This window comes from Ictidomys tridecemlineatus, chromosome 5 (genome assembly GCF_052094955.1).
Source record: "Ictidomys tridecemlineatus isolate mIctTri1 chromosome 5, mIctTri1.hap1, whole genome shotgun sequence".
Classification (NCBI taxonomy): Eukaryota; Metazoa; Chordata; class Mammalia; order Rodentia; family Sciuridae; genus Ictidomys; species Ictidomys tridecemlineatus.
In genome coordinates, this window is record NC_135481.1 from 154995784 (window position 1) to 155014853 (window position 19070).

The window sequence follows — 19070 nt, forward strand, 5'->3', positions numbered from 1 at the left end:
TTTTAAAATCCAAGTTCCTGTTTCTGAGACTTGGCTTGTGGGCTTTCTGGCTATCCAAACCTGGAATGTCCCAGCTGTGCCCGAGCCCTAGAAACCGCCTCTTCCGCAGCCCTCAACCACCTTGCCAGGGTCTCTGCACCCTCCTCCCAACCCTGGCCTTCCCACTCGCTTGAGGGGGGTTTGCTCCTCGCCTCCGGCCCCCTCCTCCAAATCCCTTTTCAACACTCCACATTGTCCCGAAGAACACAGGGAAGAGAAATTGGGGGGTGGGGGATCCGGAGGCCGCAGCCAGCAATCAGGCAGTCTCTCCCCCTGGCAAGGACACACACGTCGTGAGCCCGGCCTGAAATGTGTTTCATTATCACATAAAAGGCTCCCGTGGCGAAGGAGCCGAGAGGCAGGGCCGGGGGCCGAGTGGGGGACAATGGAGGCTGAAAGCGCTGCCCTAACCTGCTATGTTTCGTATCGCACGCCCATTGTTCAAGGGTCGTTTTAAACTACTTAGCGCGCCCCCCTCCACTGATCCCTGCCGATAAGATATAGTTCTGTCCGAATACATAAAAAGGATGTCTCGGAGCGGGTCCTTTCGTCGGCTTTTCTGCGCTTCTTGTGTCTTTCACACACAGCCCCTCCGATCAACCCCCTCCCCTAGCCGGGGTTCCAAGCTTAGGAGGGCAGGGATCGCCCTCCGCCTTTCCCCCCAACTCTACGTTGTGGGGTGCAGTGGTTCTCCCCCCGTCTCTTTTTCTTCCTTTTACCCGCGCCTTCAGCGCGCGGGTTTAAGCAACCGTGATCTGTGAATAAACAAAGTCAGTAAACAACCGAAAAAAACATTCTAGATCCGAATTCCAGGAGGGTAAACTTTCCATGCCACGTCACACTTCAGCAAATTTGCACAGATATTATATTGCCTCCCCCCTCCTTTATTATTCTTTTTTTTTTTTTGCCAGGATCCCATTGTACTTAACTGAATTTTATAACGCTGATCGATATCTTGGTAAAATATTCATTTTTAAACTAGCGGGCAGTGAAATCTTTGCTTTGTGTGCTAAAGTCAACAGTCGCTCCGTTTGAGCTCAAATAAATGCAGGGATGCCTCGGCTCGGCGCAGTCGGACGCCTCCCTCCGCGCATTGGACGCTTTGCCACCCGCCCGCCTTCCAGCCACTGCAGGTAGGGAGCGCACCCACTCGGGGACCGCGCCCGGGCTCCCCGCAACAACTCAGGTCCGTACACTTCCCTTTTCCTCCCCTGCCTCAGCTACTCCCTCTCCCTTCCTGGAGCTCTGGATAACTGGATGCCTGGATGCGAGTTGAGGGTTGTAGCAGGAATCTCAGTCAATGAAGACTCAGGAGGTTGGGAGGTGGCCTTTTTTACTGGGCGTTTCGAGAGTGTCAGGCATAAAAGGATGAGGGGTCCTAGAGTCAGAAACTCAGACTTAGTCTAGGCTTTGAGCAGCTAAGTTTGGTGGGGCCTCAAGGCAATGATAACCTAGGACCAGTCCCTACAGCATCTGTAGCCCCTCGGGGCTGGGGATTCGATCTGAGCGCTGCCTTTCCTAAGGACAGTGGCTGGGAGGAGAGGTTCAGAGTCTAGGGTAGGGGTCAACAGGAAACGATGTGCGTGGTGTCAGCGACCATTCCTGAGAGACACAGGCCCGAGCATGGTGGCCTCCCCCCACCCCCAAGGCCCACAATAGTTTGAGTCCAGTCTCAGTCCTTTCTCGGATACAGTCAGGCCAAGATGACAGTGGGGGTCGGCACCAAGCTGGAGCAGGGGAAGGAGCGGTAAAGCCTTTCGAAAAACTAGTAGCGTTAGCTTTCTCCGTAGAAAGTGGCCAATGATGGCCTTTGCCCACTGGAGCGCTTGGCCGTAGGCAGGTTGGGTAACCTTCAGGGTTATAAACTGCGCCCAGGACTGAAAGTCAGAAATCGGCCGCGGAGTCATGCATCGCCCCATTCTTATTGCAACTCCGTTGCCTATTTTCTGATGGAGCCTGGGTTCGCGTCTGGCCGGACTCGAGGGTGTCCCAGCTTACTGGACGTGCGCGCTCAGGTGCAGAACGTCCGAGCAGAATCAAGCCGGTCTTTCAGCCGCTTGCAAGCGGGTGGTGACTTCGGGAAATCAGTAGTTGCTCAGAGGCTGTTGAAAAGGCAGGACGCTCGGCTTTCGAAGGCAGGATTCAGAAAAGTTGTCTTTCCCCTTAGGTTTGTCCCCTCCCACCATTCTTTCTCCAATCTACATTCTCCCTAGGGTCTTTCCTTTAAACGTCTGGGTGTCAGGCGTCCTGAGATGTCCGTTCTCAGCTGGGTTTTACTAGGTATTTCACTAAGCAGTGTGAGACGCGCTATGTAACCGGCCCACGGAAAATGCCTACCACCCCCAACTGGGAAGCTTTTCTGTCTGAGCCCCAGTTGCCAGATCGCGAATCCAAGTGGGCAGAAATCAGTCTCACTGATCCGCAGGATCAGTGTTATATGGGCACCTCCATTGTATAGGGACTCTGGATCCTCCATTTCCCTCCTTTCCTGGCGCCAGGGGCTGCTCGCCTCGTTCACCGTACCGGAGGCCGGCTGGGGAAGCGCCTGCCGGCCACCGGACCGGGCTCTGATTCGCGTGGCTGGTTATCTTTCCTGAACAAGATGGAACGCTTGCAGGACACATGGCAAGGCTAATCGTTTTTAAATAATTAATGCCTCCCCATTCCGCTGGTAATGCAAGGCCTTGAATCCGTCAATTACTTGTCATTAAACGAGTGTCGCCCCACGGCCTTCCCTCGGGCCTTTGATGGGCGCCCCGTCACCTAGCCCAGCCCACTCCACTGAGGAATTAAAAGGTGCCCGGCCTTTGAGAGCCGGGTGCGGAGAAGCCGCGGCCCTTAATTCAGTGCGGGGTTTTGAAAGAAAGACCCTCGCTGAAGAGATGTAATCTTCCAAATGACCAATTTAAACGCCTGATCTTTATCACCCGCCTTCTCGCGGTTTCATAAAGAGAAGCCAGTTCTCAGTGCTTTGGGGGCCTTTTAATGTTAGGGCGGGCGGGGTGGTGGTGGTGAAGCCAAAGATAAGGCTTAATAGGGCATAATGGGGAGGAGTTTGCCGGAGGAGGTACCTAGAGGTAGCTGGGGCAAGGAGTTTTCTTGGGAGCAGTGTATCCTTCTAAATATCCGGGTGTCAGGGAGTGCTTCGGGTGGAGAAGGGTAGCTGAGAGCAGGTCTGGAATGTGTTCATTCATGAGCGTTCCCAAAACTCAATGTAGCCTTTTCTGACTGAATCTTTACCCAGCCAGAGACAGCAAAAAAGAAGATGGTATTCCTGTCCTCCCCCTGTGGCTCCCCACCCCCGCCCCAGCCGCTGTGAATTTGGAGCTACCGAACAGCTGGTGCTGGCCAAGAGCCACAAACTTGTGAGCATAAGTCCTGCCTCACAGAATAGACACCCCTCCCCCTAAACACCCTAGTATTGCTAGTCCCGTTTTTTTTTTTTTCTGTCCCTGATACGGCAAAACAACAAGTTTTCAGATCTGAATTATTTTTACTGAAATAGGACAGCGTGGACACCAGCTCTGGCAGCAATTCCATAGCAACCCAGGCCAGCCAAGGGTTGGAGAGTGGAAAAAAAAAAAAGAAAAAACTTTTAAAAAACAAGGAAAATAGACCCCCCCCCCAAAAAAAAAGTTTGTAACTCGATTTCATTATACTTCTTCCTGCTTCCTCTCTGGGTTCAAATATTCATTTTACCATAAACAAAAATGGAAGGTTCTCTGGACCTGTTTGCAAACTATGTACTGTATGTACTGTATCTTCAACCCTCCTTGTCGGCAAAGACATATCCCTTCCTCTAAGATTTATAGCTAACTTCAGATTATAGATTTCTTATAACTTCTTATCCTTAGGACAGGTGTTCCCCTGAAAAGTGGGGGAAAATAGAATAGACAGGGGATGGTGGAGAAGACAATGAGGATCAAGGGAAAAACTTTTTAAAAATGGAGAAAGGTTGAGGGGCTGTGTTCCTTGCCTGCCCCATAGGTCCTGGCTTGCTCTTCAGAGGTCTTCAACTCCATACACACTGCCTTTCTAGGGCAGGTCACCCCCATGATTTTTAAATTATTATTTTTTTATGAGTAAGCACCTCCAGAGACAAAAAATAGCAGAGAATAGATGTGTCCCCAAAGGAGCTCAGCAGGGGCTTCAGCTCCTGGTGGGTCTCTTCTCCCTTTAACAAAACTCCCAGGGAGTCCCCCTACCCTCCTCACTCCAGAGATTGCCTCAGAATCCTAAATCCTGGGGCATCTTCCCCATTCTGTTAGCTGCCTTCCTGCCCACTCTCTTATCCCTTTTTTTCCTTTCTTCTTTAAAACAATCATGTGTGTCCCCCCTTGCTCCCTCCTCCCATTGTATTTGTTGATGACCTAACACGCTCACACCAAAAGCCACACACAGAAAACCAACAACGTGGGATGGGAGGAGAGACCAATTATGACTGAGGCTAACAAGCGGGGAACACCCAAGTTGAGGCCGGCTGTCTCCTGGGAGACTGATGGAGGCTTATTTTACAAGCTGTAATTCCGTCGTGGTCCCTATTGCTAGACTAGAGGTGATGCCTCCTCTCCCCTCCCCCTTAGGCCCTGTACCCTTGGAATCTATCCCAAATTTCTTTTCTTTTCTTTTTTTTCTTTTCTTTTCTTTCTTTTTTTTTTTTTTTGGTATTTTCTGCAGGAAAATACCAAAACCTTGTACTAAAGTCTCTCACACAGACAGGTAGACAGGACAGGATGTTTTCAAGCACAGCTTCGCAACTATATACCTCTCCCCCGCCACCCATAAATGACTTTTCTTCAGAGCTTGGATCTTTCTTCAGATAACCACATAAACTGGTCAGATGTCATTAACTCTCTCCTCTCTGTTTCTGTCTGTCTGTGAGTTTCACTATTTGATAACACAACTGATATCTGGGCATGCTGAAAGAAGCAACACAAATTAAGTTACATTCATTCATGAAAAACTAAATTTCTCATGGTCCCTCTAGGGCAAGTCCCTGCTCCTGTTAATTAGAAGTACCAATATTCTCAGCAATGTCAGATGATGATGGCAGGAATACTTTATTTATTTCACTTAAACATCATTAACCAAGAAGGAAATTTCAGCATCACAAACATATTTGTGTAATGGAAAAATATTGATGTTTGGTGCACATCAGAACTTTGAAATGAGATTTGCTGTGTTTTAGTTCTACTTGCTTTTCTCATTCCATTTCCACTTGCTTAAATAATTTCCCCCATAGTTAAATCAACTTTCCCTTTGTTTTATTTATTTGAAAGCAATAAAACACTGGTTTAAGAATAAGCAAGAATGTTTTTGAACCACAGTTGGTCATGAGCCAAGCAAATCAAAGTAGAATTGCATGCATGTGAATTTTGACTTGTTATTTCCTTAGAAATATGATCTCATTTCTTTATGATTTCTCTTTTACAAAGCAGACATAATTGTATAATTAGTTCTATTGGGAAATTCTTAAAGGAAAGCATATAATTCCTAATTTGAAATCATGAATGTTGAAATACATTACTTAAAAATATAAAACATAATCTTGATAAGTATTTGGGAGAAAGATAGAAAGAATGAATGCATGAGGTGGGTAGAATGGGGCAAGAGGACAAATGATTATATAACATATTCTGTGAAGGAATGAAGTGAAGTGTCTTCCGGGGCAAGATCTGGGTCATAGAGAACTCTGTAGAGTGGTCAGAGGAAACTTAAGGAAAGAAATCAGAATGGCAGTGCTGGGGGATAGCTCAGTGGTAGAGTACTTGTCTAGTATGCACAATGTCCTGGGTTCCCAGCACTGTAGAGGGAAAAATATTAGGATATTATCATGGGTCGTCTTTGATATCAACAACAACAACAAAAATGCAATTGTGTTCGTGTTTTCTGCTGGCTATACCTTCTAAAACCTTTATTAGTATAAAATAAAAAAAACATTTCACTATATATTTTCCATTTGTACTGCAATTCTAAGCTACATTTTGAACTGAGTAGTTCATACAGTGGAAGAAGTTGTTACTGCAGCTATATGCCTTGCTGACTGAGAAAAATTACACTTTACCCAGAAAAACCAGTCCATTTTTTGGCAGAAAATTTGTCTTTTGTTTTATCATTTTAGTGTTTCTTATTGGCCCCCCACACCCCAACATATTCCCTCAGCTTATTTCTTTAACACAACTCTATTCAATCCTACTATCCTTAAGTGGAGTTCTTGTAGGTGTCAGGCACCATGGGAGGTGTCTTCATGAACATGATCTCTATAGTCTTCCCCATACCTCAGTGGTAGAAGAATTATGTGTGATGGGCCTGGGGCTGAGAGAAGTTAGGGAACTTGCTCCAATTTCAGAGCTCAGTACTGAAGTCCAGTCTTACAGTTCTATGTTCTTTCAGTTCCTCTTGTTTCATATATGATTTTGAGCATAGTCAACTCCAATTCCAAAGCAGTAGGAAGCCTGCCTTCACTAGAACTTCAGAATTTGCAAAGTAAGCTGTGTTGGTAGAAGAGGATGTGTCTTAGGGGAAGGCTGAAAAGAACAGGAAGATCTCAAAAAGAGTGAAAATTGGATACACCTTTTGGAGGTTAAAAAAGACCTACTCTAGACCTGGTAGAGATTATAATGGTATGTCTGGGATCAGTCTGATGCTTATTTTCTCTTGTAGTAACAGTCAGAATCTCATGTGATCAAGGTCCCTCAAAGCCAGCAAGGGGTTCATTCAGACCTGGGCTGTACTTTCTTCCCTGTGGAATCTCCAGGGCCAGCTGGCTAATGCTTTGGAAAAGAGGAGACAGGGCGAGAATCAGCAGCTAGATGGTTCTTACATTGTGATTAGAAAGAGAAAATGCCAGAGAAGGGGGGGGGGAGTCAAGGCAAAGATCATGGGCAATTCACACAGCCAAATTATTTTGGAGATTCAGCCTATCAGTTTAAATCTTTACTAGGAGTAGGGATCAGGAATATCCAATAGACTCTTGCCTCTGACCTCCCCCTGACCTGCACCTGGAGGTATGACAACACAGGTGACAATACAGCTGGAATGTATGCACCTCCCACAGCTGGTCTCCAAATGGCCTTGCCCAAGCTGCAACAACTGCAAGACCCCCATCCCCCACAGCATGCTTCCTCCAACATATATACAAATGCAGATCATGATAAACATTTGCTTCAAAGGTTTGTCTTGAGTAGAATGTTGGCGAAGGTGGGCTGGCCTGCATCCATCCTGGAGGAGAATGAGGCTCAGCACCTAATAGACCTGTTGTCAAAGAGAGGAGAGCAGAGTGCACACCAGTGGACTACATATGGGTATGCATGACAATTATGGCTGAACACCTGCTTGCCAAAGCCTGGGGACACCAGGTGGAACTGAGCACTGCCCTCCTCCTCCTGGAAATAGCACTCAATCTTGGTACAGAGGTCTCCTTTTCTTTTCAGCCTACAGAGAGCTAAGTTACCTTGTCTGTCCAGATTTAGTGGTGTGGAATTTCCTGCAGACTTAGTATCTTCCATTGTGGCATTTCAGAGGAGACTTATACAACCGAATTCCAAGGTCAGCTCATGCACAGTGATGTGCAGGGCATGGGAATGATCAACTCTTGAAGAGAACAGAGTACTAGGTTAAACTGTACTACCCACTCCAAATTGCATAACTGAAATGTTCGACTAAGGTGGGGACATGAGATGACACAAGGTACCCACTTTCAGTAAGGGCAGTAAGCCTTCTAAAGACCGGGAAAACAGAGAATGCCATTTTGAGGGTGGTTTGTGGGAGTGGGCAAGTGGGGGAAGGGCATCCAATCTATATTTTGTCCTTTCTCCATTTTAATTACCACCCCTCTCTCACCAGCAGAGTTTGCCTATTAAAGGCCAATCTCTCTTGATTTCTTTGCTTTAAAAGGACATTTCGATTCACCCAGGCAGACAATTAAATCCCCCTCGAGCCTCTCCCTTCCCAGAGCTCGAGAACAAGAGGAGTCCCTATCTCCTCACAGCATCGAGCTGAGAGAAGAAGTTGATCTCAGGTGCTCACCTGCAGTTATCAGAATGCCAGACTCATTTAGGGAGCTCAACTCTGGACCCTGAGGCGATCCCTTCATTGATTGTGGAAAGCGCTGTTTAGATTTTGCCTCTGCTCAGTAAACAACTAAAAGTAACTGGGCGATTTCTGCCTTGTATTCATCCAACTCTCTCTCTCTCTCTCTCTCTCTCTCTCTCTCTCTCTCTCACACACACACACACACACACACACACACACACACACACACACACAGCTCCTATTAATCATGAAGGAACAGTCAGGTCACAATGCCTTTATAATATCCTTAGCTAATCCCCCCACCCCCAGCAGCTGGGTCTTCTGGGGGATGCTATGCCTTCCTCTGAAGATTCACAGATCCCCAGAAGGACACACCCTCCCAAATCCCTAAGACTGTAGGGACCTGAGAAAACGGTGCCTCTTTGGATCCCCTACTCTGCAACCTCTGAAAGTCCACACCTGCCTAAAATACTTACCAGGGACTTCCTAGGGCCATTCCTCTCTCTCACCTCCCTTCCCCCACACGAAGTCCTCCAGAGTTCTCAGTTGGTCTTTGATAAGCCTGTTGCAGCTCAGACTCAGAGAAACAAAGTTGGGGGTGGGGGCACATTAACTGTCTACAGAGTTGGAGGCAGTTTCTGGATAAAGCAACCATGGTACTCCAGGGAGTGAATTAAAATGGTAAACTCACTCTCTGATCATCAAACTTAAGATCCTTAAGGAGATCGCATTTACTCCGCAGTTACTAACAGAAAAAAAAAAAAAGAAAGAAAAGATGTTCACTACTGTCCACAATTTGCATTTCTCTGAATAGACCATTAGTTATAATTAGACCCCCTTCATTTAGCTCTATCTGTAGGAATAAGTTCGCACCCACTCTGTCACCTATTTGTATAAAATGGACAAAAATTACCTGGCATCCAAAACAATATAAAAGTTTAATACAAATCCTAAACAATGACAATTTAAAAATCAAACAATTATTTTTTAAAAAGTCAAGTGTTAAAGAGCAGTTTTCCGAAAGGTATTAGAAGTCAGCCTGCGACGAATGTGTTTTTTAAAAATTAGCTTTCTCTTTCAAAGTTGGTACTATTTCAAATGGAATTCTTTTCTTGTTTGTCTACACTCCTTTCACATGATAAAAGATATTTTTCAAATGAGATCACCTCAACTTAAAATACAGTTCTCCATTACCAGCTGGTCTCAAGCAAAACCTTTTTTTTTTTTTTGAGGACTCACACAACTAATTTCCCAAGATGACGAACTGTAGTAACTTTTATTTTTGAAAATCTCTAATCTTGCCCAAGATAATTAAAAAAAACCTAAAAATTAAATTTTTAATTTGTAAATTCTTAGGATTTAAGGTAGAAATAATTTCCACAGTATTGAGTGTTCTATAGTAGTGAATAGTGAACAGGTAAATACATTTATTTTTAAAATGAAGGGCAACTCTGGAAATTTGATTGCTACTTTTTGTAAACTACCCATGGGCAAACTCCAAAAGTGTGTCATTTCTTCTCTCCTTTCTTTTTCTAGTATGATTTTATAAGTGGGTTATGAAATGCATGTAGAATTTCGGTATATTCACTAAATGCCAATTTTTCTCCACATTTTGTGAATATCAGCTATTTCTTTGCATGATGTCTAGTCTAGTCGATGGCATGTCCTGAGGAATTGAAACCATCAAGGATTGGCATATACTTGCATTAGTTTTTGGTGTGGTTATGCAGCAGGTCACAACATCATTGTTATTGGCAATGCTATTTTGTTGAACCTCAATTTTGATATGACTAAAAATAATTACCAAATTTCAATTAATATTTGCCTATAAATTTCATGTTTGATCAAATAGCTCAATGATACTAATTAAACCTTTCCTTGCAAATATTTCTTTGTATTCTCAATGTTTGTCCTTCTATCTGTGAAATCTACATTCAAAACATTTCGGGGAGGGAGGAGAGAATTTATTTATAATTTTTGGTTTGTTTAAAATTATTATTAATACAGTTTAGAAAATATTTCTGAGCAAAAAATAGAATTGCTTCTATGCCAAATAGGAATTCATTTTTTCCATGCCTTCATTTTTACAATATACAATATTTGGGCTGGTATCCCACACACATTGACTAGTTAAATGTAATATATATATATATTACATAATAATAATAATATTTATATATAAATTATCTAGCTATCTATATATTTTAATAGTTTTCCCAGACAAAGCCACCTTAAGTTTTGAAACACAATTCAAGAGAAACTTGCAGATATTTTTAGGAATCGGGTCTAACCTCCCATGACACTCAGAAACATTCTGTTTGGTTCAAGGGGCGAAAACCACGACCTAACGGTGTTTACATGTGTATTCAGCCATGAAATTGAATATTATCAAAGTTGAAAAATGCAAATCAAATTAAAACCGGAGAAAATTGTCTTTGGAATTACAGCGGCCTGGAGCCCCCAAGTGTTTGCTTAAATTGAAGCATTATAAAATGAAAAGCATCTAAATTGCCACCCTCCCCGGTCTCTGACACCCCCCCCCCATGACATTGTTCTTTAGTTCTGTCTAGGAAATGTGTCTATGTTTAGGCATAAATCATTCGCCGCCGTTTGCACAAATAGCACTGGAATATAGGGTTTTTTTTTCTGAAAAAAAAAAAAATAAATGCTTCCCTTTACCTAAGTTTTCTTAAAGTCAGGCCTGCTTCAGAAATGGAGCGGCACCCACTTTTCTTAATGCGAAGTGAGCCCCTAAGCTGTTGGCTGACGGCCTTGCTTTTAGCTACTCGCCAGTGGCCAGGGGAACCTTTGGAGCAGCGGGTGGCAGTCACCAAAGAGGAGCTCTCAGGGAGAACCGCCTTAGCCTCCGCTCGGGCTCTGGGAGTACTTGAGCTGGGGGTGGGGGGTGAGGGGGGTGAGGGTTCGGACTCCCAGCAACCTGCTGGTGTCCGACCCCTCGAGGTGGTGCATCCAGCACAATTGGGGCACACCTGCGCGCCGACTGGGCAGCGGGTTTTGCAAAGCCTCTAGCGGACCCTCGGAGCCTCTCGGCGCATGGGTCGGGCTGTTTGACTTCTGCCTTTACGCACTGGTCACGGAACCCTCGCTGCTCTCAGTGGCCACTTGTCTGACTCAGAGCTTTTCGGGGCCTTGGTAGAGGAGATCAAAAAGGGAAAATGAGTTGACATCTAGTTGAAAATATTATTTAGAGGAAAAAATATATTTTTTAAATCTTAAAACACACGAGGAAGACGGACTGGTCACTCTTGCCATTGCTCAAGTTCTAGAGCGCAGGGAACCGACCTGAGGCTGCCAGCCGCACTGGACTGGACCTATCCCGTGGCGGTGGTAGTGGGTGATGCCGACTTAATTTTTCCCTTGCCCCTCCCCATTTCGTTTCTGCCTCCGGAAAAATCAACAACCTGGGCTTCTCCTTCAGGTGCCAAGATCGGCCAGTTTCGGAGAGAGCCAGGGCACTGAGCGGCGAACCGGAGGGTAAGGGGAGAACAGTTTTGGATCAAGGTTGGCAGCGCGACCCAGCTTGGTGGGAGCCAGGCCAATACAGCCACGCCCACCAACACTAACTGGGACAGTAGGGGACTCTGGGGACCTCAGCAGTGGCTAAGCTGTGTTGGAGTGCCACTGGAGAAACTTTCATCTCATTTGGTGACCTCTGAGGATTTTCATTTCGCACCCTCAGGCTTCATTTCCGCAGGTTCTAACACTCATCCACTCTACCCCAGCCCAAGTCGCCTGGTTTTGGACCAGAGCTAGCGGAGGGCGGTCTGACTTTTTCTCCTCGGGGAAGGGAAGACGGTTGGTGTCTTCCTTGTCATTCCGTTCTTTATCTTGTTTCTTCTGGAAGAAACGCAACTCCAGTCAAGCCAATCCCGATGGGGGTGGGGTGGGAAGTAGTGGCAGCCAATTTTTATTTCAAATTTCCTATATTTCCTTTCCAGGACCCCCTGGATGCAATCCAGCTCAACTGTGGCTGAGAAAACATACCCTGTACTTCCCAGAGCTGTTAATCTGCTCAACTCTTAGGCAGATACTGTAAGTTGTGGTTATGTTGGGAAATTCAGGACCCTATTTCCAAGGAGAGTTGTGCGGAACGTGTGTATGTTTGTTATTTTCAAAATCAAGCAAACGAAACAGCAGCCAATTAAAATGAAATATTTTTATTCTCCTCGCATGTTGTCAGTGATTTGCCCCCCGGGATCCACAATTTTCCCAAGCCTGTTAACGGGTGACAATGAATGAGTGCCTCGTGTAATTTAATTTTCCTGTCACACTAAATAGAGCTACATTGTAAACCTTAGATCTACTCTTACTGATAGGATCGCCTTGTTTTGCCATTTGCACCATAAAGACCCCCAAAAGGGACACTGTATTGTGACCTCTACTCTTGAATTATTCAAGAACTTAATGACATTTTCCATTTTAAAAAGGGAACTAATTGCCATTGATGCAAAGCATGTGACCTTCTCTGGGTGCCCAGTATGAGAATGTTACCATCTGTATGTGCACACAGAGCTGCAGAACACAGGTAAAAATAGGAAAAAAAATGTAAACATAATGAGCTCAAAATGGATACTAAAATCATGCACATTATTTAATTCCACCCAAGCCACAAATTCTCCTTACCTGACCTAAAATCTGCATAAAATGCACATCAACTCAGGCCTGCAGTTTTGGACATGAATTGACTTTTTACCTAGGAGAGGAGCATTTAACATTTTGAAATCTAGTCTTCTTTCCTAAATTAAAATTACTGTCTGAGGTCAAGCAAAATATCTAACAATCTGTCCCCTCCTCTCATTGACTTTTCTTCATTTAATGACTTATTCACTCAGAAGGAAAAAAAAAAAAAAAAGTCAGAATCATAAAGAGACTGTACCTTAGTGTTTGCTGTCTGAATTTACCTTGGGTTTCTAGGAAAGCAGGCATTGCAATTCTTCATTACTAGAATTCTCATTCTTTAAATAACTTGAAAATTGATGCTTTTCTTTTTTCAAAGTATAAAATAACTCCCCGTGTTATTTCCTATTTTTTTTTCTAGTCCCAGAGGATTAGCAAAGGGAGAGTAATGGACTTCCATCAATGTCCTTTGGCATTTCACAGATCAGTCTGATTTCTCTCAGCCAGTCCACACTCACTATAACCATTTTTAAAGTATGAATGGAGTTAGGAAGTTGGAAAGCAAAACATTTTTTTTTTTTCCCTCTGTGCTGGGCTGCAGAAACTTCTTTTGAACTTGGAAGTGGTGCTTGAGACAATGCATAGTGATTTCTGAAGACAATGGACAGTTCCTTTTAAAATGGCACTCTCAATAAACACACCTAGGCTTAATCTGAAATATCCTCTTAAAAAGAATATCTTTTTTGTGTTCATCTGTGAATCCATATCTCTATCTTGCAGAATTTCCAGAAAAGAAAATGAAGTACATTTGAACATCTAACTAAATTTTTATGAATCCCACATTATATCAACATATTTGACACAACTGCAGCTATGGCAGCCTGGAGTCATGTACAAAACAGAATGACTGTCACTCCATCGATGGAAGTATATTAAATGCTATTTTAAAGAAGATTGCTAGAAAATCTTATCTGAATTACATAAGAGAGCATGTTTTATATTTCTTTAAAAGTAATTTGCTTTCCTCCTTGGTATTACATGCTCGTGTACTCTTTAGCATTGCAGAAGAAATTGAATAAGGATATATATATATATATATATATATATATATATATATATATATATATATGTTTATTTGGTTTCTTTTGTTTTGTGATGCTAAACTTAGAGCTTTGTGAATGATAGGCAAGTTGATGTAGCATGTAAGACCAAAAAATTATCTCTTACAGCATGTCTATTATATTTGCATTTTATAGAAAAGCTATCAAGTAATTTTTTTCTTGGTGATGGTATGCTTTCAAAATCAAAATTTTATTTGCCTTTAAAACTGGCACCACAGATAAATTATTATTATTATTATTATTTTCATGTTTAAAAACAGCTCTTTTGATCTAGAGACATTTTAAGTACTGTGGAAAGTTTGTGGCATCTTTAATACAAAGTCATGCTCCCTTCTGGCCCCATTTCTAGAATTATGATCTCCTGAATGGGTATCTGTGTTAATAACTCAGAGGTTCAGGAGAGGGACTTTACCAAGAGATCCTGATATAGGGCCATATTTCACCCAATTTCCATCCCTGTCTGCTAATCTTCAATACAAACAAACCATCTTTGGAAAACATTCCTGTTTGGCCTTTCTAAAAGGGTAAACTATCCCTCCCACAGGGCAAACAGGAACGTTTGGTTCTTCATCTGTAAAATGGGTACCTTATTTCCATCTGGCCTGGTGTGAAGGGGCACCCTGGGGTGGTGGTGTTAAGAGAAACACATTTCATCACAGTTATTTATATTTGATATTAGTGGAAATCAAGAGAGCTGTGTACACTGTTTTAAAACCCTGTGCAGGGCTGGGGATGTGGCTCGAGCGGTAGCGTGCTCGCCTGGCATGCGTGTGGCCTGGGTTCGATCCTCAGCACCACATACAAACAAAGATGTTGTGTCTGCCGAAAACTAAAAATATAAATAAATATTAAAATTCTCTCTCTCCCTTTCTATCTCTCACCCTCCCTGTTTAAAAAATAAATAAATAAAACCCTGTGCATACATGGGAAAGGAAGGAGGGCATTATTGTGGGGAAATAATTTAGTTTATGATACCTAGGTAGATATATTCAGGCCAGCCTGTACTTATTCACATAAAATTTCATCTGTTTTCCAGGTTATAATTGGCTATAATAGCTGAGAATGGTTGTCTTAGTCCATTATATCATACCTGTCAAGGAGTTGAATATGAGCATGTTTTTATCCTCATTTCAGAGTTGTTTTGTACTCTTTTTCTCCTCCTTTAAGTATTAGGATGTATCTATTTTTTAAATCTTAGAACTAGCAAAGTCAACAGCTTTCTATCTTGTATTTATCCAAATGTAGACACCTACATAAATCCATGACTTCTGACTGTCCAACCCTTCCCCACCCCCAGAAGTGATATCAAAATAGCTCAACTATGACACGGAAACTAATAATACCTTTTAAAGAAACTGAGTTTTGAGAATAAGGATGGGGATGTAGCTTGTTGTTAGAGGACTTGCCTGGTATACATGAGGCCCTAAGGTTTGATCTTCAGCACTTCAAAAAAGAAAAAAAAAAAAAAAGAAATGCAGTTTTTCCTGTTTAGTAAACATTTCTTTCATAAGCATATATTGTTTTGCAACCCTGTGTTGGCATTCTGCTTAGGCCTGGGGTACTGACCCAGCCAAAGAAGATGGTTATGAGGTCACTTAGCAATGACAATTTCCAGTTTGAGTAAATTTCACTATGGAAAAGGAAATACTCTGCTCTAGTATGTTCTCTCTCCTCGTAAAAATTGGGAGTGGGTATTCAACTCCTTAAAGATTTTTCTATATGTTGAACGAAGCTCATGTGTTGTTCTATTTTGAATTAATTAATAATTAAACCATGGATAAAGCAGACCTTGAGTTCATAAAGCCCAAATGCTTTTGGAATAGGAGGCATCATTCCTGTAATGAGAATTCAGGGACTTTTCCAAGATTCCATCCTGAGGTAGTTTCCTTTTCAAACAGAATTCTCACAATTGGGTCACTCTTCTTAATGTGAAATCTTATGCATTCTCTAGATTTATTTATTCATAGCTACTGAGACAGAAAGATTAGGTAAAGGCAGGACATTCGTACATTTGTTTTCCTAAAAGCCCCAAGTAACTGAAAGCCCATATACCTCCCCCATATTGAACTTTGACCATCACAAGAATTTTCCCCAAAGCCCACAAACCTGGATGCTTTCCTCAGAGCCCTTAGTTCATGTAAACTGAGGAATGCATGACTTGTTCACAGAGAGGCAGTGGTCTAGTTCCATATGGGTGCTGTGTGCTTGTACAGAGCTCTCAGGGTAGGGAAATAGGGCCCATGAAAATCAAGAGTTGCATAACTGCACCAAAACAACAGAACGATAGCCACCAGAATTTGTCAATTGAAAGATCTTAAAAGGTAAAGGTGTTGATTTGTCCTGCTGTCACAAGGAAGTTGTGGCAGTTAAGTTGCCCACATAGACATTTAACCTCCCCTGACGTTACTAAATCTCATGATGAATAAATAAAGATGCATGATGAATTTTTAGAACTCTATGGCCTAAAGCCCATGACTGATCTAAAACATCAATACTTTTCAATGACCAGAAAATGTCCATCAAATCAGAGTGATCATTTGGAGTGAGAAGTGGCCTACTTTAGGTACCTTGTGGGCCTTTTTTTTGCTGGCCTATACAACATTGGAAATTAATTCCTGCTTCTCAAAAATATGACCAGTGACAAGAGTGGAAAACAGACCTTAGGAGGGTAGGGAAGCTTTCCTCCAAAGAGCACTGAGCCCCACAGGGCACACCAAAAACTAGGTGACATGGAACCGTGTGTTCAGAAGGGTCACACAGATAGGATGCTGTTGGCAATGTTTTACAAAGGTGCAGAATCAAAGTGGACCCATGGCACAGCTACTGAGGAGAATCTTACCTTTATTAGTACCATTTTAATTACTGGGGTCAAGAAGAGCATAAAGGAATAAAACTCAACCTGTGAAAAGTTAAACAACACAAAACAAAACAAAAACTGTCAATCCCAAAGTGCATGGAATCAACTCTCATTCCCTTTTGAAGGCTGTGTATACTTTTCAAGCTGGGTATTTGCTGCATGGGGGTTTCTAATAAAATGTGATTTTTCATTGTGCTTTGTCTCTTTAGAGAGGATTCAGAAGGCCCTTGAAGTCCTCAGCCTTAAATCCATGTTAATAGGGGTAGTCTTTTTTTTTTTTTTTTTTTGTAGGTGGGGAGGTTTGGTTGGAAGAAACATTGACCCGGACTGCACTTTGGGTAAACTACAGCAGAAGACCTGATACGGTCTGCAGGGTACTTATTAACCACTGTTCATTTGTGGGATCAATATTTCCAGCAAAGGAGTCAACATTCAAGATACACCACAATGTCTGGCTCTTTTCTTGACACAACAATTTATTTTATAAATGCATCTGCCGGAGAAGAAAAGGGAGCACCAAGCACTGTGTCTTTTATCTCGGGGATATGCAAAGCGCATTTATTTTCAGCTTTTATCTCTGGAATTGTATGTTGATCCCATACATATAGATTGATTTTGTTCAGGTAGATAATGAAAAGTCAAGTGGAAAATTACACAATGGCACTCACGATCCTGGTCTTATATCGGTATATAAATTGGTTTATTATTTCATTCTATTAAAGAGGCTTTTTTTTTTTTTTTGGTACTGGGAAAACTTCAAAATGCATCATGTAGTCAGTCTCACTGAATTTTCCTTTGGAGGAGGAGGTGGGGAGGGAACACAATGGGGGCTGATTTCTTCTGCTCTTTTTGCTAATTACATTGGCTAAGTGATCTTCACAGAGGGATGTCCTTGTGGCTTTTTGCTCTCCCCCTGCCCATTTCAGGGTGGTGCCTGTGGTTTTCTGTAACTCTTGAATCTCTCTGGGTGGGAACAAAAATGTCCATCATGTGTATCCTGTTACATAGGTGTGTGTATATATATATATATATATATATATATATATATATATATATATATATTTTTTTTTTTTTTTCACCCCAGGCAATTCTAAATTTTGTCACGATGCCTGAAAGAGGCAACCCCCTCCTGAGCACCAAGGGACCAGGAGTGAGAGGGTGGCATCAGATAAAGGCCACCATCAAGGGACAGCTTGGAGCCAGAATCTTGGAGGAAACGTTATTAATAAACATCTTCTGGACGTTTGGTAGCCCGTGGAGCTTGCTCCAGCTTAAAGCAATTAATTCAGGACACTGACATAAACTCTCCAGGTCTTTGACAGCTTGGAGCTGAAATAAAAATGCTAGTTCTCCGGGGAAGAGAGGAGGATGGCTAGCTCTTTTCTGGACTGTTTGCTTATAGGCCCAGCGAGCAACCTTCCTTGCAGAATGAAATGCAAGGGCACAAACAATGTACCAGGGAGAGAATAGAAGATGAGAATGAACAGTTTGAACTATTTGCTCAGCAGAAGGGCACCACAATGCTGGGGTAGTGGTTTTCCCATGCATCCACTGTCCCTTCTTTGGGTTCTTTTGTTGTCCCTGTCTCCTTTGGTTAGATAAGAGCACAGCTGCAGCATTGCAGCTAAGTAAGGCTGCACTTATCCCCTTAAATCTCGGGGTGCCTGTACTGTACCAGGTTGCGCTCAACTCTCTTTTATTTTACCAGGGGGGTGGTGAGGGAGAGAATGTAGAACTGAGGGGGAGGGAGACACAGGACTTTTCACATTTCTTATGTCTGATTCATGCTTTTCCCTGCCTCTTTTTCTCCCTTAAATCCAAGCTGTGATTAGATGCAATCTTTGTGGAGTGTTTATACGGAAGGTTTCCATGTCTTGTGGTAGTTGTCAAGTCAAAATGTTGCCTTTTGGGGAAGAAGGGACAGGAAGCGTTTGTGTAGTGCAGAGTACCATGAGGCAGAGTTTTGGGTTTAAATAATCAGCCCTCTCTGCTGCTAAAAAGAAGGAAAAAGTTGGGAACAGTTGATTTAAAAACTAAGTTTAATTGTGATTTGCCACTTCTGAAAATCACTTTGGGCTTCTCTTTTCCACATTTATTTCATTCAGAATCCTAATGAATGGAGGTTGCTACAATCAGAGTTAAGAACAGGATGAACCAGAGATGGGACATAAAGTGTACTTTTGTAATTGCCATAAACTACACTTAGGATCAGAGTAAATGCCATCTAAAAAAATAATCAGATGTTCTTTCACATTTGCTCTTTTAAAACCAGAGCTTATTTTAAATACCATAAGAAAAAGTAGACATAATAATAATATAAAAACAAACACAAAGTGCAGTTTACATTAAGTTGATTTTAAAGTCAAAATTGAACCCAGGTT

General features: G+C 42.6%; 1 long non-coding RNA gene across 7 annotated transcripts in view; it reads left to right on the forward strand.

Moving 5' to 3' along the window:
• The first annotated feature begins 410 nt into the window (after positions 1-410).
• The window catches only part of LOC120886165 (uncharacterized), a 44618-nt gene continuing 25958 nt past the window's right edge, over positions 411-19070 (forward strand). Inside the window, exons 1-5 of one of the 7 annotated variants that reach the window (XR_013439498.1) lie at positions 442-1172; positions 11513-11568; positions 12033-12126; positions 12522-12619; positions 13492-16877. This is a non-coding gene — a long non-coding RNA (uncharacterized LOC120886165). The other 6 variants (XR_013439501.1, XR_013439502.1, XR_005728910.2 and 3 more) reach the window with 6 other exon arrangements.